Source organism: Protopterus annectens, chromosome 7.part0, assembly GCF_019279795.1.
Source record: "Protopterus annectens isolate FY-2018-M chromosome 7.part0, PAN1.0, whole genome shotgun sequence".
Lineage (NCBI taxonomy): Eukaryota > Metazoa > Chordata > Ceratodontiformes > Protopteridae > Protopterus > Protopterus annectens.
The window spans coordinates 1,511,716,902-1,511,740,261 of NC_056739.1; positions in this window are offsets into that span (position 1 = coordinate 1,511,716,902).

The window sequence follows — 23,360 nt, forward strand, 5'->3', positions numbered from 1 at the left end:
CATCACTGCGCACTTACTCTGCTGGCTGCTGGAGTGATTGACCTCTTCTCATCCTGTGCACCATGAGGGAGAGCAACTTCTCTATCCAGTAAAGGCATACATCAGTGGTGCTGTGCTCAACCCTAAACACCACCCCTTGCATCTCCTGGCAGGTGATGAAATCCCCACCTCTGCCAGTACTCCCAGAGGATACCACAGCACCAGCTGCCAGGGCAGTGCTACCTGAGGGCACAGATATTGCAGAAGCAGCAGATGCAGTACTGCCAGGTTGGGGCCTACTGGGGCTGGGCATCAGTGCTTGATCTGGCAGATTGGGGGCAGGCTGATACACTGGGGATGGCCTACCTTGCGGTGCTGTGAAGCATTTAGTAATTTTTTACAGATGGATAAGATGGAGACAATTTGATGACACATAATAGAAATAAAAAGGTAAGGGTTGGGGTGCGAGAAAAAAAAAGAGATCAAATTAGCACCATCATATGTGACATCCAATGCATTATCACAATTATACAACTATTTTATTTGAACTACTATACTTAAGTATACATCCTAACAACTAAAACTATAATTATGGATTGTTCAAAGTAATCCTTCCAATGTGCATTTATTGCACATAAACTTGGTCAGGGTATACAGATTGCAGTTAACAGCAGGGCATTTATGCCGCATGTATATAGTTTAATTTATGTAATATTATTAAAGAAATGCAGTATTGTATAGCTGTTACTCATGGTATTTGAACCCACAATCTCTGACTAAAGTCTTACACTTGATTCCTAAAGTTGGTTTGTGCTATAGACTTATGCATGCATGCTTGCTTTTACAGTTAGGATATGAATGCTCACTTTGTTACTACTGTATAGAAAACAAAATAAAATTAACTTTTAAAGCTGCAATAATACTTCTATTGTGCTGAACGCATACCACTTACTTCCCTCAGTCTCTCCCGATAACCAGCATAAGCCTGTCTATTCAACTCAATTTCAGCATTAGCTGTGAAAAGAAAATGAAAGAAAAGACCAGAAGAGCATTATGCATGTCAATCTTGCTTATAGGCAGCTTTCTACCTATTATATAGTCTCTTTATTGGTATACTTACACAATTGTGGGGCATCACTAGTTTGAAAATCATTCAAAGACTGGTTGGGTGTATCTTTCTTGTGCCTTTATAGGCTAGTGAAGTGGTGCCTACACTGTTCTCCAGTGCATGGGATGCCAGTCACATTAGATATAGCCTTGACCAAACTACTCCAAACATCAGACATGTACTGGGAGCCAAAATAGTCCCCCTGCAGAAGCCTTTGGCTGTGGTGCTTTACCAGGAGTCTAATAAATATTTTGGACTCCTGAACACCCCATCTCTGAGACCTAATTGGGCATCTTACCCAATTATTCCAGACATGTCTAATCCCAAATGTAGAACAATGGAAAATAATGATTTCCCATCAGTTTCTGTTATCATGTTTACTGGCAGTGTGCAAACCTGAGCAACAATCCCAGCAACATTAGTGTGATGTTAAGTGGAGAGCATCAGTGCCAAGCAGGTTGGAAATCATTTTTTAATTGGAAGGTTAATCTAACACTTGACATTACTTTGAGGGGTGTCTGCTGCTGTAACTGTTAGGTGACTTAACTCTGCAGACATGCACTGGGGGCATACATTCCATGACCTGACACATTTTTATTTGGCTTTATACACTGATAAAGTTGATTTTTTACAGTGTGGGATTCAAACCTATACATAAGGGACAAAACATTTTCTCCCACAGTGGTGATTTTACATCTTTGTCAGAGAAGACGTGCTTCTCAGACATAGCCTTGAATCATTCATAATACATATGGCATTTTGAGGTATTAACCATGTATGTGTGTGACCTGACAAGGTCTTTATATATAGGTTCATTTGTGTATGTGTCAAATTTAAGTAAGAAGGCTATCCAAGTCCAAATAGCAGAATTATACTTACATAACTATAGTAGACAGTATACCCTCAGTCATACATCTGAAAACACAATAACGGTATCTTATCCCCCATACATGTAGAGCATATCAGCGCCACTATTTATAATCATGTCTAAAGTGATATACGAGAGATTGAATATCATGTGAAATGAAACAACAGTAAAAATGTCTGGAATATCCTGTATTAGAACCCAGGACCAAGTGTATGGCAGCTCTATACTTATACCTGTTGCTACAAAAATGTTGAAATAACACATATATTTTTGTATAAAAGCAAAACCAAAGCAGAAAAGCACACCAACGGAGACGGGGATCAGCGTATAAATAAAAAAGTAAAAATGCAAATCAAATACCATATACGCTTTCCCCAATGGCAATAAAACGCTTTACAGCTTCCAAGTACCAAAAATCCAAGATAAAACGTAACAGGCAGTTCTTAAACTTCAATAGCTCTTTTATTGGGAACAAAAAACACAGTGAGCGCTTTCGCCGATATGTCTGATGAAGCCTATCGGCGAAAGCGCTCACTGTGTTTTTTGTTCCCAATAAAAGAGCTATTGAAGTTTAAGAACTGCCTGTTACGTTTTTTCTTGGATTTTTGGGACTTGGAAGCTGTAAAGCGTTTTATTGCCATTGGGGAAAGCGTATATGGTATTTGATTTGCACATATATTTTTGTGTTCATTACTATAAACTGGACTGTCTCAACAGTAAAAATATGTTGCACTTCCTGTCTTAGAACCCAAGACTGTCTGTACTACAGTCCTGCATTTAACACCTACTGCCACAGGAATAGTTAAATGACAGTTGCATAATTCCCTATTCATTCTTAAGTTCTGTGTGTTAACTGCTGTGCCATGCTGCTTAGTGTGTTTGTGTGGTGCCCAACAGAATTAATAGAATGTATCTGTTTAAATTTTTGACTGACTGTGCCCTGTCTGCAGGTTTTCGATGGCTGCAGGTGTTGGGGAAGCTTGCTACCTGCCATGCAATATTGCTTAGTGGTGTTGCACAATGGAAAGCAAAAATTGCAACAATGTCTACTTTTTGAACTTTAGACTGTCTATGCCTTGTCTGCAGGTGTTCTGTCTGCTTCTTTCTTATGTGAGGGCCACTAGCCCAGGACTGTGCACTTCTAAGCAGTGCACAAAAACGATAAGCACATCTAAACCTGACATTCATTGTGTTTCTCTGTTTCCTTTGTTTGCACTAAGCTGTGCACTGCGCAAACACTGTCGTTAAAAAATAAATAAATAAACACAATAAAAGGAAAATTAGGTGAAATGAAACAAAGAAATTGATTAAATAAACAACACTGCAAAATTTATGTTGTTACACATGAAATATTTTTACACAGGTCTGGATTTGAATTCTCACTGCAATGGACCTTCAAAACACAATACGGGTGTATTATTCATCTTTACCAAACAAAGAGCTTTGCAGTGGAGAACTAAAATCATTATGCTTACAACCAACTGCAGCATTACCTACAGTACTAACAAAATATATGGTAGTTGTTTGTACATGTATTAATTTCAAAAGTACTGCAGTTAGGGATTACATGACCATTTCTAACTACTGCTGTGTTTGTTGTCCATTCTTGTCTTATCTGATAAGTAATCTGAGATTTGCAGTCTGTAAGGCATTCTGTATCATTGTCCTTAAAATATGTGAGGATAATAAATGGCAATAATATACAAGATCTAGAACTGTTCAACAAAAATTCAACAGTCCGAATCCAGTATCCCTGAACACACTTTAATGAAAGCGCTTTCACTGAAAAAGCACTTTTGTTAAAGTGTGTTCAAAAAAAAAAAAAAAAACATTAGATTTACGTTTTTGCAGGGGGGCAAGCCCCCCTGCACCCCTTACACCCCCTCTACTTTTATATTCTCACTCCAAGGTCACACTACAGTGGGGAAAAGGGAATTTTCCCTTATCCCCACTGTAGTGCGATCTCTGCAACAGGCATACTTATGTGAAAGTGCTTCTTTGGTGAAAAGCACTTTTGCATAAGTATGCCCGGCCGTTTCACATTTGGTGAAACGGCCGCTCGAGCAGTAGTCCTGGACCCAATGTACAATAGTCAACAAATAACTGGGAGGTTGGATGTTACTAAAAAGAAACTGAAATATGTGCTGTTTAATTCCATTTAAAACCGTAATAATATTACTTCTACACTTTGTAAGTCTAACCTGGCTGACACATCCATCGGAGGTAGGGGAGTCTGAATTGCTGTTGGATTTTCCCCTCTCCCTACCAGTAATCATTCACGAATGAAATCCATTAGCAACAAACACTGAGGGAGTGCCAGCACTTTGTTTACATTAGATACACTGAGCCAAGTATTTGGAATTCAGCAATTCTAATGAGTTCACACCTCATTTGCATCTTCATCATGGTCACAGCCCTGCATCTACATCATAAAAATGAACCATGTAGCTAGGGAACCTGAAGGAGAGGAGACTTGTTTATGTGTTTAACACAGAAGAAGGTATTACTTTGAGATTTATCTGCACATAAGACTACTGATCTTGATAAGGTATGCTGGCATTTTTCAGTTATAAACTCCATGCTGAAAGCGTCTTCTGCATGGAGACATGCGTGAATGGGCGTACCTTCGTTGAAGGTTGTGTATTAGGGCTGGCAACTCAGCACATAAAAATCAACTGCCAATCATTAGCGGATCAGAGTTCCGCTCTTGCGACCCCTAACCGGGAAAAGCCAAAAGACACAACAACAACAACAACTCCATGCTGAAATGTCAGTAAGAAAAAGTGTTAGATATATATGCATTAGCAAATGGTACTTTTTTCTGTATGCATTTATTAGAAGTGTACTGATGGCATGGGCGTGTTTGACAGGGAATTTCACTTTCTCAGGTGCACAGCCTAATTAACTACCATCACAAGTACTAAAGATACAATTTTATTTCTTTCTACACTCTTGTATTGTTATTTTTGTGAAATGTAAATGTGTTATATTGTCAAAGACACAGGGGTGTTAGCCTTTTAGGATGGAACATGCACACCTCTAGAAGAGTGCTAGCCACAGGTAGACATGACTGGGAATAGCTTAAAATGGAATGTTCTGTCTTAAATCTGTACACATGTTCCAGAGGCAGTATATTTGATAGCACATTTAACATTTCACTGATGATTTGTTAGCAAAATCTGTGATTTGCCTGTTGTTTTGGGGGTGGGGGAGCAAAGTTGCATTTTTGTTTTGGCACAAACAAGATGTTTGCTATTGAAACAAGATGTTTGCTATTGTTACTCTGCTTGTTTTGGATCCAACCTTGCTTTGTGTCTGATTGTAATATGTTACAACCACACAATTCATTTTTTTATATTTGAATATCTTGACTGTTTCATGTTTCTCCAGTGGGTAATAATGAAATGCAACCTTTTATATGTTATATTGAAAGAGGGCATTTATTTATGTGATACTTATGTGTATTTTTCTTCGTTTGTGTTTTATGTTAACTAGTACTATGGCACTCAGGCATCCCAATCCCCCCAGCAAAAAAAAACCTTCAGTGACCCTAAAAATGAATTAATTGTGGAAATATTTAGGCATCATGGTGCCTTTCTGCTTGAGAGAGGACATGGGTATTGTCCAGCAGAATGCACATTTGGCAGCAGACGGATGCTGATGTGAACACAGTAAGTGGCCAAAGCAGGACATATGATCAAGTGTGCCATAGGGCCAATGACATGCTTTCATCGGCAGAGAGGATAACAGCTGCAGTGACCCTTAATGGATGGCTACTGAGAGGATTGCTATAGAGTCACCACTAACACCAAATGAAGAGTTCCTGTATACTGTTAGGGTTCCAGACAGCTCACTGAAAGGTGCACAATAGTATGTCATTGACACTGATGCTGCTGTTTCATGTTAGACAAGCATGTTCCAGGAGGATCTTCCAGGTAGGCTTACCTATCTCAGTTGTTAAATACTTCTTGTGTAGTAAAATATTGACAGCAATACTTAAGTTCTGTTTAACATTAAATTCATTTGGGGGGATACTTGTCGATTGCTACAGTTAGCAACTCATTCTGGTTGATTACATATGGGCTTGGGGTGGATGTGTCATCCAAGTTCTTGTTTAAAGTATTGTTAATTTTCATATAAACAGGAAAAGCTTTAAACTCCGGTGTTACTGTTAATTGTGATGATGGTGTCCTTACCTCTTGCTTAACTTCTTCCAGGACCATCATCCATAGGAAGCATAACATGATCTGGCTATGGGAAGTCAAGCATTTTTATGTCAGTACAGATGAGCAGTTCAAAGAAATGTTTATTTTATCCATATGTGCGGTGTAGGTGTCAGGACTGTTGTGTGTATTGCTGTGCTGTCTGTAGTAGTGGCACCACTATTAGTTTATTAACATATATTGGACTATAGTAGTGTAGGTATTTTTCTCCTATGTTTGTTGCTTATTATCATGGATGATCCTGATAGAAGAAATGGAGGACTCTTTCCATCTGATGTCAGATTACCGGCAGAATCTTATGATGATGGTGACCAAATGGAGGTACTGTCTGGGGTGTGCAGAGGTTGACTCTGTCATTGAGGTTGACATTCAGTCATCCCCTGTAATTCCATTGGATACAGCCAGGAGGCCTACGCCAACCCATTCCTGTGAGCCATCAGATACTGGACAGGTGGAGCCTTAGACACTTGGTCAGGGAAATGTAGTTACTACAGCTTCAGTGCCTGTTGACTCTGGCCATAGCCAAAGTGTTGGTGAGGTGCCATGCAGGAGAGTTGTTAGGGGGTGCTTGAAAGAGAGTGTCTTCCCATTCCACTCGATGTATATTTAGGGCCATCATGGATACACAGGCATGTTCCGATAGGTCCTCCAAAGAAATGTTTAGGGTTGTAGAAGTGGCACAGGCTGACATGTGTTTCTACCTTCACCTGGTTGCCAATTCAATGAATTTGATTAATGATATGTTGGAATGGTGGTGCCTGTGATGGAACATCTGCTGGGAGGGGGACAGCATCCATGTGGGCATAGATCAACCATATCATCTGATGCTAGCCAACATGGCAGTGCCTGATCATGCTCCCATAGTGGCACTACTTCCACTGCTGTGTCAGTGGTTGACGTGTTCACACCCAGACATGGCAGGTCATGGGGTCATTGTCCTGGGCATCCTCGTGAGGGGAGCTCATCCAGTAGACATTAGTTATGTTCAGGTAGCAGCAGTGCATCTGACCATTGGTGTGGATGTGCCACTGCAACTCCTGGCAGAGCCAGTTCTCATGGTTGGGTATGGCAGCGATGAACTGCCACCTCTACCATGCACAGCTCACAGCTGTCTGACATACCAAGACATACAGGTAACACACAGCTTGGCTGGGTTCTTGCAGATGGTCACACACCAATTTCACCTAGAGGGTCCATACAGACACACACAACAGTTTCATGGTTTGGCCATGAAGCTTAAAGCTCATTTTGTCTCCCTGGACATTAGTTACTTTATCCAAATGTCTGCCTGCTTCTCTTTCTTACTCAGACAAACACACCAAACTTTTGTGTCAGCCTAGGCTTATTGCCCCCCCCCCCAACACACACAACACCCTGTGCAATTGATGATAACTGTGCCATATCCTTGTTTCTATCTTTCTGATTCAGTGATACATAACATTTGTATCTTTTCTTCAAGGTGCATGGCTGACTTAGTGCTTAGTATATCTGCATTTGTGATCTTTTGCAAATTGTACATTTGATATATTTTGGTCTTAGACAGTTGATACAATCAAAACATTTTTGCATTAGTATTTTTAATAATTTTCTGAAGGTTGTGAAGTCTGAAACTGAAATGTGTTTCATTACTTTCTAACTTCTCTTTGTACTGATTTTCTGTTACAAATGTATGAGGCAAAACTTAGGATATACAGTGACCATCAGTACTTTTGAGAGGTATGAATGTGTGAATCTTTGATGCCTGAGGCCTACTACTTGATAGAGGACACATGTATTCACATAAATCTCTGATGTCCCACATTAAAGTATTTTCTGTATAAATCACCCACCTTTTACTTGCTTACATTACCAAGTAACAACATGCAAGAATATGCCATTCAGTCATATTATTATACAATACACTCCAGGTTCAACACTTACCTGGTAAATCCAGCAGTTCCAACAGTTTTAATTCAGGGCTGACTCTGTCTGATACTAGTAGTATACAGCCATTACATGGGTAGGTAAAGGTTGTGAGCATTTCCTGGCATCAATGTTACTATAAATATGTGCATAAGATGAAGGTTTTAGACCCTTAGGTGTTGAATGAGTCTGCTGTGCGTTGCCTTTTAGTCAATGCAAGAGCATTTGAGCATGCCTATGTCTGCCTACACCCACAGCAGCAGCCGCTGGATCCACCTCTGACTCCTCACCTTCATGTGGCTGTGGTGGCCTTGTCATTTGTGGTTCACTGTGTGCCCCTTCCCCTTGTTGATCTTAATGAAGTAGCTTTCTCAGGATGATGTTGTGAAGCATGGCAAAGATGGTGACTATTTCAGTACATGTATGTGGATTGCACTGCAGGGCTACACCAGATGTATTTAGACACTGGAACTGTGACTTCAGCAGCCAAAACACATACTCCATGTTATTTCTGGTTTGAGTGTATGTCTCATTGTGACGTTCTTCAGCAGGTGTGTGTGCATTTTTGATGAGCGGCATCAGCCATGGTTCAAGTGCATTCCCCAGGAAATGACCCTGTGGGATATCACCCCTAGTGAACACCTGGTATAGTTGGGAGGTGTGAAGAAAACACAGCATGTTGGAAAAAAACTTTATCAAAACAGCAAAGCTTTCAGGTAGAACCCTTTCTCAACACTAATACAGTATTAGTGTTGAGAAAGGGTTCTACCCGAAAGCTTTGCTGTTTTGATAAAGTTTTTTTCCAACGTGCTGTGTTTTCTTCATTGGACTTTTTTATTCAGCGCCTGTATTGTTGATAGTTGGGAGGTGTGCCAGACATATGAGTCGTGGTAACTGCCTGGGTTGCCAGCACACACATTCAAGATTATTCTCCTAGCATTACACATGACTTGGCAGTTAATAGAGTGGAATCCCTTACTATATATGTAGAGCATTCCCTGTTCCCCGGGTGGTGCATTAATTTCTATATGTGTACAATCTAAGGCACTCAGTACTTCAGGGTAGTGTGGTACAGGGTAGAACTCCAGCATATGTGTGTGCCTGTCCTCAGGAGTACAGGGAAAATACATGTGATTACTGGCATGTTGGAGCATAGCATTCAGGAATTGATGGAGGATCTTGGATGCTGACGCCTATGACACCCCCCAGCATGTCCCCTATTGGTCTCAGAAAGGTTCCTGTAGCTAAAATTCTAAGTACTACACAAACTTTTTTCTCTACTGGTATGGGTTCCCCTTGGTTTGCCGTGGGTCTGAGTTGAGGATGACATAGGTTGCAGAGTTGGTGTAGTATGTCTCTATCCACTCTGTAGAGCTCTACAAGTTCCCATTCAGGCAGATTGTGATACGATAAACAGGGTCTGAAATCTTTTCTTCTTCTTGGCAGTGGCTTATTAGCAACAGCAGCAGCAGCAGCATATACTTCAGCCTGTTTCACATACACATGAATTAAAGCAACATCAGTCCCTAACATTCTTTCTGTGTAGACTCATTTCCATGTGTGTATTCCAATATGTTTTGGAACTCACAGGGAAAACCAGTACTGAGTCTACATAGTTGCTTTATAGCTTGTTGACTAGCTGCTCTATCTTGGATTGATTGATTAGCAAACAATTTAGCTGCTTATGCTGTAATTAGCATGCCACAGTGTTTACTGTGGTTTCATGGCTCTACACACAATGTAGAGCCACTTAATGAATACAAAACAGTATGCTACCATGTGCACAAATTTGGAGAAATATTTACACAATCTTAGTGGACCATGTAGGGTTTATTGAATCTGTCCTATCATGTAGAGCAGTGCAAACATGGTAAATATCATGGCATTCTAATTACAACATATGCCAAAGGTTTTCCAGTGGTGATATCCCATAAGACCATTTACTAGGGATGCCAGAGATGCCCTCAAATCATGGATGATGATGACTGTCAGAAATGCATACCTATCTACATAGGAATATTATACTGAGGCACATGCTCAAACAAGAAATATCATAGAGCATGTGCTTAGGCTGCTGAAGTCACGGTTTTAGTGTCTAGATACATCGGGGGGGGGGGTTGCAGTAGGATCCCAGTACTTGTGCTAAAATTATCATTGTCTGTGCTATCTTACACAGTATTATCCTGAGAAAACAGCTACAACAGGAACACCAAGGGGAAGAAGCACACATTCCACAACCACTGTCAAAGTCACCAGAGCCACACCCAGATGAGAACTCAGAGGGGGAACCACCAGCTGTGGCTGTAAGTAGATGGAGGCATGTAAAATATGGGTCTAGATTATATGTTCGAATAGACTTTTCTTCAAACATATAATCACTGGCTCCTAAAGAGCAAATGCTCTATAGTGCAAATGGCTACGTCTGCAAATTTTTTCCTTGTGAAAAAATTCATGGGGTCGTACACAAAAAACACAAACTTCAAAACCCTAATCACGTGGGGGGATTCATCCCCCACACCCCCTGACATGGGGAGCTGTGCCCCCCACACCCCCCTAACTAAATATACCAACTCTGAGATCGCTCTAGGTTGGGGAAAAGGGCAATTCCTGATAATAGCCAACTGAAATTTTTCCTGAAAAAAAAATTTGCAGACGTGGCCATTCGCGCTTTAGAGCATTCGTTCTTTATTATTATACGTTCTAAGAAAAGTCTCTTTGAACATATAATATAGACCCTAAAATATGCCCTCACCCTGGTCAAGAGGCAACGGATAGCACACATGCTGACCATCTAAAGAATTCAAATTACATCCTGTGCACATACATACAGTAAAATTGATGTCAGGCAATACTCACAACCTTTACTTACCCATGTAATGAATGTGTACTGCTAGCATCACACAGAGACAACAGTTATAACCACAGAACTATCGAGGTAAGTGTTCAACCTGGAAAAGGAAAAAAAAAATGGATAAGAACATAAATGAATGGCAGATACTTGTATACTGTTACTTGCAAATGTACCTAAGTAGAAGGTGTGTGAGTTGTCCAGCAATGACATCAATATGTGACAGAACTGACTTATGTCAATAGATTTCTGCCTTTTCTCAACTAACATGCCTCACAAGTGGAAAATACACACAACAGGAAAAGCAGTCCAAAGTCTAATTATCCCTACATTCTCACAAGTGGACCAATAAGCCTTGCTGATGTGTCAATGATTTCAAAGTAGTAATCATAATGGTAAAAAGGCTGTAAGAATCAGTAAAAGTTTTAAAATAGTATCAATACATATACCAAGCACTCAGTTAGCTATGCACCCTGTACCTGAGAAAAATACATACATATCCCAGAATCCAAAAGACAGAAAAAGGTGATGGCACAGTTATCATTATTTGCACATGGTGGGTGTTGGGTGGCCAGGATACCAAAGTTGACAGAAAAGTAGTGTGTGCATGTGTGTAAGAAAGACGGAAAGGAAGAAATGTGTTAACTATCAAATGCTCACTATAAAAGAATGACCGGCAAGCCTCATGAATGCCTGTGTGTGTGTGTCTGTATGGGCACTCAGTGTGAAATGTATGTGTGAGTTTCTGCATGAGCACAGCCAAGCTCTGTGCTACCTCTATATACTGCCATGTCAGACAGGTGTGAGCCATGCATGGTAATGTTATCAGTTCATTGTTGTCACCCCCCACTGTGAGAACTGGCTCTGCCAGGAGATGCGCTGGCACATCCATGCCCATGATCAGATGTGCAGGTGCTACCTGAATGTGAAATGTGTCTGCTGGATGAGCTCTCCTCATGACTATGCCCAGGTCTATGACACCATGACCTATCACATCTGGGTGTGGACACCTCAACCACTGATGGAGCAGTGGAAGTAGTACCACTACAGTGGTGGGATCATGCTCAGCCATGTTGGGTAACAGCAGATAATGTTGCAGACCTACGGCCACATACATGCTGTCCCCCTCCCAGCAGATGTTCAATCATAGACATAGCCAATTCCTTTGTGTCATTTGTCCAATCCACTGAATTGGTAAAATGGCAGAGGCAGTCATGCACTTCAGCCTGTGCCACATCTAGAATACTAAGCATGTCGTTAGAGGCCCTAGTAGAATTTACCTATATCTCCATGATGGCCCTAAACATACTTTGAATGGCACATAATTACACACCAGGATCAGGTGATGGGTGGACAACTGGCCTCCTTTGAGCACGTTGACCAACCCATCTTCATGGCACCTTGCCCTTACTTTGTCTATGGCCTGAGGCCACTGTAACCATACTACCCTGATCAAGTGTGTCACCATCTGCCTGTCCAATATCTGAGGACTCAGTGGAATGGATATGCCTAGGCATACTGACTGTGTCTGAAGGAAATACAGTGGCTGCGTGAGTCACAACCTCAGTGTCAGATTCAACCTCTGCAACCACCCCCCCCCCCCCCACACACACACACACACACGTGCCTGTGTTTGGCCACCATCATCATCAGAGCCTACAGATACTCTGACATCAGATATTAGGAGTCCTACACTTCTGCTGTCAGGATCACCTGTAATAATAAGATGCAAACACAAGAATTAAATTACTACTACACTAAATATTAAACAATATATATATATATATATATATATATATATATATATATATATATATATATATATATATATATATATATATATATATATTTATGTATGATAACAAAGTAACACTGGTCACACAATTACTGATGGTACAGCAGTAAAGACACTCACGACATCCTCATCACACATACAGATAATTATATATCTAAAAAATGGTCATTAATAAGCAAATAAACATTTGCTTACCATGTGCAGATATCTCCACACTTTGCAAGCAGGATGTTCCAGAAACAAATGAAGCAAGGTAAGGACAGCAATTAACCATCACAAAAGGAATAACACAGGGGGACAGTGAATACGCAATCACCTATATGTCCTGTAAGAAATAGCTGAAACTGAAACTTGGCTGAGATGTCCACCCACACCCATGTTTACTGAACAAGTGTCTTGTATAACTCTATTTACTTATCAATAGATACAGATATAAAAAAAATTCACAAGAAGTATTAGTCAAATTATATATTTTACTCTAAAAGCAAAAATAAAACTTGCCATATGTGAGCTTACCTGGAAACTTCTGGGACACACTTGTCCTCCCATCCACATCAACACTGACATCAAACACATGGTGTGCAGTTTCCACTGAGGTGTCTGGATCTCTGACAGTGGATAGAAACTTCTCATTTCAGCAACTGCCTCTGTTATCCTCCAGGCTGATGAAATCATATCAGTGGCCCGGTACCGCACCTGTTCATAATTTCTGCTGTGACCGCCTACTGCATTGACATCATTCACTAACTGGTTCCAAATCTTCTTTCTGATAGCCATACCCTATGTGCTCTCTCAATCTGAAAGGCTCCATGACACCTCAGACCCTGTATTATCACCTCATTTTCTGTGTCACTTAAAGGGGCTTTCCATGGATTTGTAGGCTTGCGTGCCATAATCCTACGTAACATAAAACATAGAAGGATAAAACAGTTTAATATCACATAACTAATGTACTGCTTACAAAAAAATAATTAGTCTGTGTACCCTTTTGTCAACATTAAGCACTTGAAACAGACTTTTCATTTAGTACAACTGAAGGTTGGTTGTTCCACCTCCCCTTCACACACAAACAAAGGTTTGTAGAAATCAAGGAGTACCACATAACTAATATAGTTATATGTTTTCCATAGAAATATCAGGAGAAATACACATTTTCAACAGACAAGGACTTGAAATATACTTTTCTTCATGGAACTCAGAATGGTAGGTGGCTCTCCAACCCCAAAACACCAAACAAATGAAGGTTTATACAAACAAGGAATACCACAGAAGTAAATGCATATGTGCTTTCCATGCAATTATCAGGATGTGTTCAAATTTACAACAGAAAAATCAGTTTATGAATACCAGTCACTTCTCACTGTGCCCAACACTCCTGTGGAGGTTGCCCTGGGCCATCTCAGAAGCATAACACCAGTGTATGTGACATGCCCATAATATTTCTCTCCAATAGCATAGACTATTGTAAAACAACATTTTAAAAGTAATAGTTGTGCTGAAAGTATAAGCTGTCTGTCTCTGAAATGTAAAGGCCTACAAAAAATGCCTGTGCCAACAGTGAAGTATAAGAAGTGCATACAGATAAAAGTTCCATTTTCTGCTGGATATATAAATACATTTGTAACATTTTACAAAATTTAGAATGTACTTAAATAATACAAGCATACCTTAGCCAAATTATAAGCCTTCTCTGCATATAAATCACCTTTGCAGGAATACCAATATTCTGTTTTTGTCCAAAGGCACAAGTCTCCTCACCTTCAAGTTCTCTAGCTACACGGTTAACTTTTTATAGTGTAGATTCAGCACTCTGAGCACTGTGAAGATGCAAATGATGTGTGGACTCAATAGAACTGTGGAATACCAAACTTTTGACTTTGTGTAGCAGATGGAAACAATAGTGCAGACTCTACACCATTGTTATTTGCTAATGGCTTGCAACTGTAAACAATTAGTGTGAGAAAGAAGGGGAACACAATAGCAGTTCAGGCAACCACACTGCAGTGGGTGTATCAGTGAGGATACACTTACAACATGTGGAAATAACTTCAGTGAGTTATTAAATGAAACAAAATATCACACATTTATCATTTTGATCAATAATAAAAAATCTCAAACTTTTACTTAAAACTGTTGTCTATTGTCATGTATTTTTATCACATATTTAAAGGAAATGAATAAAAATGCACTATAGACTGCATCCTGAGAATACAGCAGATATAATGGAAGAATGAACACAATTGTTAGAGAAGACAGAGCTGCATTTATGCAAACATATTCATAAATGCTTCTGTGACCCCTCATTGCACTAAATATGTAAGCCACATATGTACAACTGAGAATGTCCAAGTGCATGTCCCATTAATGCTGTAGAGGAAACATGAATTGCTTGTATGCACATTATTTAATTGCTGTTGCCAAGCTGTGTCTGTGGTAAGGAAATATAATAACTCCAACTGTGTTTTATTTCATTACTGGGATAGTTCAAATCCAGAGCTGTGTAATTGTTTAACATTTATTTAACTTTATTTTCTTTAACATTTGCATGGTGCACGGCATAGTGCAAACATGCTCAAATGCATAAAAAGTTATAATTAATGCAATTTGTCTTAACAAGTGCAAAAACGCTTAGCACTATTGTGCAGCAGTCAGCACCTTGGATGATAATGACAGTGGAAATTAACCTGTGACCCAACTGTGTGTAGCACAAGGTGTTAATATGCTGAGGTACTCAAAAGAGAAGATAGGTTGGCTGTGTTTCAAGTTCCGCAATATTATTTTACTGAGAAATTATCATAATCAGTATTAACAGAAATAATTTATATTTTCTTTTGTTTGTGTCACTTGTCCATTGCTCACCTCTGTGCAAACAAAGTTCACTGCTGAAGAAACAAGAAACATCATTACTTGCTTCACCTTCCTTAATGCAATCAGTGGCATCGCAAGGGAGGCAGCATTCTGGACAGTACTTATTGAAAAAAGTGCACCTTTTACCTAGCTTTTCCTGTGGCCCCGGGTACATGTTCATGGCCAGAACACATGTGAGTCTGGGTTCTAATCCAGTATGCACCGGTTTTTATTAATTAGTGTCCAACTGCATTTTATAACAAAAATAACAATATAAAGATAATTATACATAAAATAACTATATATAGCAGGTTTATTGATCATAAACATGACATCATATGTATTGTATGTGTAACTGGTGTAACATGGCAATTATGGTTCTGTAATTATAAATTGTATTTTCTGACCCTGGATGACTTCATAATTTACTGACAGTCATCTACACACCTACCATAATACAAATATTGCTGTAAAATAGAACGTATTGTGTGGTCTGAAGGAGAAATCTACTGTGAAAGTAATACCAGTATATGCATTTCCAGTATATTGTCACACATTACTACCTCATCACACCTGAGAATGTGTAAAGCAGGACTTTGTCATGTCATACGCATACTTGGTTACTGAAGTACAGAACCACTCACTCTTTAAGGTGTATGTGGAAATATATGTGTTTTATTTTTCACATAGGTTTGAATCACACATTGTACAGATTTCTTTTATCAGTGTATAAGGCCCCACAAAATACGAGTCAAGTCATAAAATTGATCCCCCAAATTAAGGTCTTAAAAGGCAAGTCATTTAACATATCACTGTTCACCACTGGACAACTGTTTTCAGGTATAGCAGCAAAATATGCCATATATTAATGCTAAATGTCACATTACCTTCCTATTTCATAAACTGCCTTCCTCTCTGTTTGGCAAGGTTGTTCTCTGCTAACAACAGACAAACAAAGTTGGCATGGTTGTGAGAGTTCGAACACTTGCCATAAAATGTGATATCATGAACTGGCAGGAAAACACTGTTGTTGGAGGACCTATGCAGACATGGCAGGAGCTGGGAAGGATAGTGCCCAATTCAGGACTGAAAGGTGGGGTGCAAAGGAGTCACTCCTCATAAAATGCTACTGCAGTAGGCTGCTGCAGGGGGGACTAAATTGGGCCCCAGTATAAGGCTGAGTCTTTTAACAGTCTAACCAAGACTGACTCCAGTGTGGCTGGCATTCCTCACACTGTGGAACAATGCAGGCACCACTATAATGACCTGAAGTGGCCCAAGCAGACACAACACAACCAGTAGCTGGATGAGTTTAGGACTGCTGACATCCCACAGTTGCATAAAGCAAGTTTAACTGATATGGAAAGCTGTAGATAGCCAAGACTGGTATGCATAATGCTTTTGTGTCTCTTTCGCTTGCCTTCTTTACTTTACAGCTGCTCAAGAAACTTCTGTAAACAGGGAGGCACATGCTTGAAAGGTTAAAAAGACTCAGAGAGGCAAGGGGTATGTATGCATCAGAAATGAACATGATTGTATTAAAATTATTCCTCTTCCATACATTAGTAGCAACTGAAGTATGAAGATCTTGACTGTAAAAGCAAGCATGTGTGCTTTCTTTTGTAGCTCTAGCTAATTGTATCAGGAAAGTGTATTAGTATATTCAGATTTGGTGGGTTTGATTCCCACAAATAGAAAATCTATTCAAATGACAAATATATCATTAATTCCAGCAACATTGGCTTTAATACCACGTTGTTAACATGATCTGCATTATTTTTAAAGGCATATATGCAATATATTGTCTTGTTTTGGATTTGCAAAGTTGTATAATTAATATACTAATAAAAGTATATTTAATTGTAATAAAGAATTTATGTGACATATAATGGCTCTAATCATCTGTTTTCTCCTTTTGTCTCATCCCACCCATAATCTCTCTCTTTTTATTTTTTTTATATATGCAAACACACGCTTGTGATGTCATACTTTTCAGCCAGCAAACAAAATAATTTTCAGCAAAGAGAGGTAGGCCAGTCACTGTGACTCAGCCTGTGAACCATCCATTGGCTGCTACACCAACACCTAGCATGTCTGGGACACAACCTGGCAGTACTGCCTCTACAATCCCTGCACTACCTAGTCCATCAACATCAGGTAGCATTGCTCTGGGAGCTGGTGCAGTGGTACCCTCTGGGACTATTGGTTGAAGTGGGATTACATCATCTGTCAGGAGCTGTCAGCTATGATGCATGAGGTACTAGAACCTGGCATTGGTGCATGCCTCAGCCATCTGGAGAAGTTGGTCCTTAGAAAGTAGAAAAGACTCCAAGTCAAGCAATTCCACAGGGAGCCAAGGAAGGGGGCAGTGATGAATGTTATTAGGGTGAAGACTAAAATCTCACTGTTCCCATGCTTGACAGGCATGTGCCTCCAATGTGCCTTCAATGTCCCCTGCCTATCCCCATTTATGGCATCCCCAAGCTTCTGTGTCCATGACCATCCCTGTGTCTGTATTCTTTGTCCAGTTTGTCTGCATGTGCTTCCTCAACTACCATACCTACCTGACCCTGACATTCCTACATCCATTTTTCAATATTCCTCTCTTCTTGAAATTCAAAAAATAGCTCTTCACTTTGCATTTGTGTCTTCTTTTTACTTAATTTGGTCCAATTGGTTATATAACATGATTGTGTTATTGTCAACCATCTGTGTTGTGGTGATAGTTGAAATTCATCTAATTTTCCATACATGTTCAAATTACAATGTTAAAGAAGTGTATAGGTATGGGCATTCCTAATTCCTTCCTGCAAATTCCTTTATTGCTTCCCCTTTGTTCTTCCCTCTGCTTGCCTCCCATTTCACCACTTTCCTATCTACCCCATTTTCACACCTTTAATCTGGTCAAAAAATAGAATCACACACCACACACATGACAAGAAATGACCCATAATAAAACCTTCACTTTTTTTTCCTCTGTATTTGTATTTGAGTTTGGCATCGCACACCTGGTACTGAATGGCTCTTCATGTCCTAAGGCAAAACCTGGTGAGTTTTTGCCATTCGTCGCACTAGTCCAGTCACCTTCATGCAATGCTGTCTAAACTCACTATACTAAAGTAACAAAGTGTTAAAGCATAGTAAAGACAGTAGTTTGAAACATTTACTCTGACAGTTATATGCATCTCTCATTTCTTAGTGTAATGATATATGTGTATTATATATTTAATCACCCACATATTAAAATTTGCAAAAGGTATGATTTTTTTCTGGAAATATATTCATTACAGCCCAAAAACGAGTGCCTGAAGTGACATCCATCCCCAGTGATATGACATATTTAGCTAACCTTGTTCTGCTTGTCATAAGCCTGTTGTCCCTCTACTAACCCTTCTGTGCCCCTATGCCACTCACCTCATGCTACATGGCATGTAATGTTAAAAATGACAAAATACCAAAAATATGACCATTAATGTGCCATTAAGAAAAACATTGTTAGGTGTACATTCTGTTTGTGTCAATTTTTAGGTGATGATGGATGAAGTCTTCATCTAATGTGATGTGTAAAGTGTCCTTACTGTGACAAAGCATACTTCACATGCTTTTCAGGATATACAGCCATACACAGATAAAATCATTTCAAAAGAAGTACCATCCCTTGACCTTTCTAGAAAGTTGTACGCACAATTAAGTTGTGTTTTGAGTGAGGCCTGCAAAACAGCAAATAGTTGTACAACTATAGAGATGTAGGCATTGATGATGAAATCCGTGTAAGACACATACTTTAGTGTAGTTATCGTTTGTCACATTTGCAGAAATTACAGCATTTACTTTAGTAATGCCATCCTGGCACCTGAATGAGCTGGATTTGAACCTTGTGTTATTTTGTACTCTAACCATGAGCTTACTGTTCTTATTCCTGCTGCCACAGGGAAGGTAGGCAAGAGGTGCATTTTTTACTCTCAATATTGTCCAAAATACTAACAGCCACACATCGCCACTTCACCTGTTTCCACAAAGGAAGGTGAAGCAATACAAATATTAGTATTTTTTTCCATTTAAGCAAAGAAACATATTTGCTCGTTGATTAACTCTCTGCAAACGGGGAAGGCAATAGCCACAATTTTTCATATTATAAAAGTTATGACAAAACATTTCCAATATAAACTACAGTATGAGCAGCATAGTATCTGTCAGTTATTTCTCCCATGGCATATATTCATTACTATTTCTCAAGTTCAAGTTGTATTCATGAAGTGTGAATTTCTAATATGCAAACATTTTGCCATCATTCCCACAAATCAGTTTCTTGGAGATGTGCTATGCAAACAGATGTTTGGCATGTGTTATTATGGTTAGCCTCAATCCCATCAAAAGGCATTATTAAACACAACAAAAGGAAAGGGACTCATTATTCACTAAAGACATACTTACTCAGACACATCTGCCTTGCGGCAATGCACTTGCAATGGATATCTCAGTAATTGCTTTAATGTCGGCTACACTACAGAAATCAGGAGCACAACTGCATTTTTACATTTGTCATGGCTTTATACTGATACTAGCCATTGGTCACCACTGATCAAAACACATTGATATTGTCTGAAAAAATCTATTAGTCTGAATATCAATTCAGCAGAATATGAATACACACGCATCGATACTTACATTCCTGCTGTTTCCAAAGTGTGTGTGTGTGTGTGTGTGTGTGTGTGTGTGTGTGTGTGTGTTTGTGCGTGTCTGAGTTGTACACAACATATTGAAAAACACATACATGTATGTTTCAGTTTTTAAACATGCATTTATGACATCTTATTTTATGTAGGTTAACAAAATGACTTAATTTTTTAACAGTGTATGCACAAAAGCAAATCTGAATTCTAGACTTTGCACATAAGTCTCATAACAGTATATATACCTGCAACATAATGATAATGTTATCCTCTATAAAGACCACTAAGACAACAAAAAAAAATCAGACTTCTGCAGTGGTGCAAATGTTGAGCCTTGTGTTCTGCAGCTAGACTAACTAATTAGGTAGATAGGGGTTCAAATTGCACAGCTGTCAACTTAAGTGTGTGTGTGTGTGTGTGTGTGTGTGTGTGTGTGTGTGTGTGTGTGTGTGTGTGTGTGTGTGTGTGTGTGTGTGTGTGTGTGTGTGTGTGTGTGTGTGTGTGTGTGCATAGTCAGAAGACCATGAGTCTATGTCCTAATGTCATCACTCAAGTCTCATTGAGAACAACATTTTATAATGGTAAATAACTAAACAACAATTTAATACAGCCCTCACGGCATCTTCTTTACAACATACACTGATTATGTCATGCACTATAAAGTGCTCTTTGACTACATGCACATCAGACTTGTGCTGTGGTGCTAGGATTAAGTACTGTGTTTTCTAGTTTGTGCAACTAGCTAGGTAGGGGTTTCTAATCTCATTGTATTTAATTTGTGAGCGTGTGTTCATTTAGCTTTCCTTCAGTAGACCATTTTAAAGCAGCATATGAGACACTCCTACTAATATCATCTTCTCACCAGACATTGATGAAGTAATCTGCTATAAAGTGTTCTCTAAAAATATGAAATTCAGACTAGTGCCGTGGCACTAACATTAAGTACTGTGTTATCCACCTTGGGTAAGTAGGGGCTTAATCTCATTGCAGTCAATTTATGTGTGTGTTCATTCAACTATCACTCTGGAGATGGTTTTAAAAACGACTTGTGAGACCACAGCTATCTCATGCAATCCTGCCCAATTCTTGCTCTCAACAAACAATTATGATGTGATTTCTTCTAAAGTGCACTCTGATAGTATTGCACTCAGATGGCTGTGTTGGTACAGACATTAACCACTGTGTTCTCTAGCTTGTGTAATTCAATAGTTTGTAGTTCTAATCTCACTATGGTCAACTTGAGTGTGTGTTCAGTTAGCTTTTCTTCAAGAGACCATTTTAGAGCAGCACGTGAGACACTCCTTCTCACCAAACACTGATGATTTCATCTGCTATAAAGTGAACTCTGACAATATTAAAGTCAGACTAGTGCTGTGATGCTAGCATTAAGCACTGTGTTTTTGAGCCTGTGTAAGTAGGGGTTCTAATCTGACTACAGTCAAGTTGTGTCTGTATTCGATCAACTATCAACATGGAGATAATTTTAAAATGGTATGTGAGACCACAGCTATGTCATGCAATCCTGCCCACTTATTCTCAACATACAGTGAAGATGTGATCCCCTCTAAAGTGCACTCTGACAGTATTGCACTCAGATGGCTGTGCATAACCATTAACTACTGTGTTCTCTAGCTTGCATAGCTAAATAGTTGTGGTTCTAATCTCATAGCAGAAAACTTGTGTGTGCTCATTCAAATATCAATGTAGCGACAGTCTTACACCAAGATGCGACTCACAACTATGTCATGCACTCCTCCCAACATTGTCTTCTCAGCATTCAGTGATGTTGTTATCCTCTATAAAGTGCAGTGTAAAGTCAGACATCTGTGGTAGTGCTACTGTTGCACTGTATAGAATCCGATGTGTTTAGATGCACAGGCTTAATTGTCAAACCTCACCTCATACAACTGCTCTGTGCATGGTTAGTGGTGTATTACGACCATTATTTGATATTTTAAATCTCTTCATTTGAGTCCATCTCAGGAGAACCTTTAACATATCTCCATGCATCCAACATCCCTTTTTTCCCTTCTGCCAAAATAACATTATTTCTGCAGAACAGTGAAGGATGTCATCATCTCAAAGATGCATGCACAGCCTTTCCATGACCCTCTTCATGCCATCTGCAGACCACTGGATGTGTGACTGCTAATTTTGTCATGGAATGATGCATGTCACTTATGGACAGAGGCAATATGTAATACAATAAAACACATACACACATATGCAAGTACCCATACTATCTTTCATCATATAGCTATATCTATATTTGTTTAAAGGCTATAATAATGTATATGATTTTATGTGATGTTGGCCGTTAACCTCATAATGTCCTATGCAACTATGAAGATTACACATGTCAATGTTGCTGTCATCCAAATATGCTGTGTTGAGCTGTGGATGTACAGTAGCTCTACAACAGTGTTATTCCAGTCAAAGATTTGACATAATGTATTGATTGCCACTGCTGCCATTTCATTAAATGTTCCTTATGCAACAGCTGTAGCTATATGCCTCCTGAGGACTGTTGTCATGTGATAATGTTATGTATATTCTTGCCTTATTAAGGAGTGTGTTCTTGTAGTAGAGTATATTAACATTCTACACATTTTTCATTTAACCATCACTGTGACACTTGCAGTATGGTACATGTGTGCATGTGTATACCTACCATAATTAAATGCTATGTAACATACATCAGTATTACATCACACTAATTACATCAGCACATACGCCTTGCATCATCCACATATTGTCATTCTGGTATATACACAAACATATAACTAGTTCAGATTCACTTTCAACCTTGGGGAATTCATTGTATGCACAAGTGTGTTGTTATTCACATGGATTATTCAGGTGTTGGCCAGCAGCATTGTGTGCCTGTCAGCATTTGTTTCATTAACTGTTCTGCTTGAACCACATCCACATCATTTGTAATTTGGCCATGTATGGTACAAGAGCCCTCACATACACCCTTGCAATGGTAAACAAACAGGTATATTATGTGCAAGTGATGTAATGATGTGAAATAGGTAGAGTTGTACAACTGTGTTAACAGTTCCACTGTGTGTCATGTGATGCATACACCAGGTTATATTTGGAGGTGTTCTCACA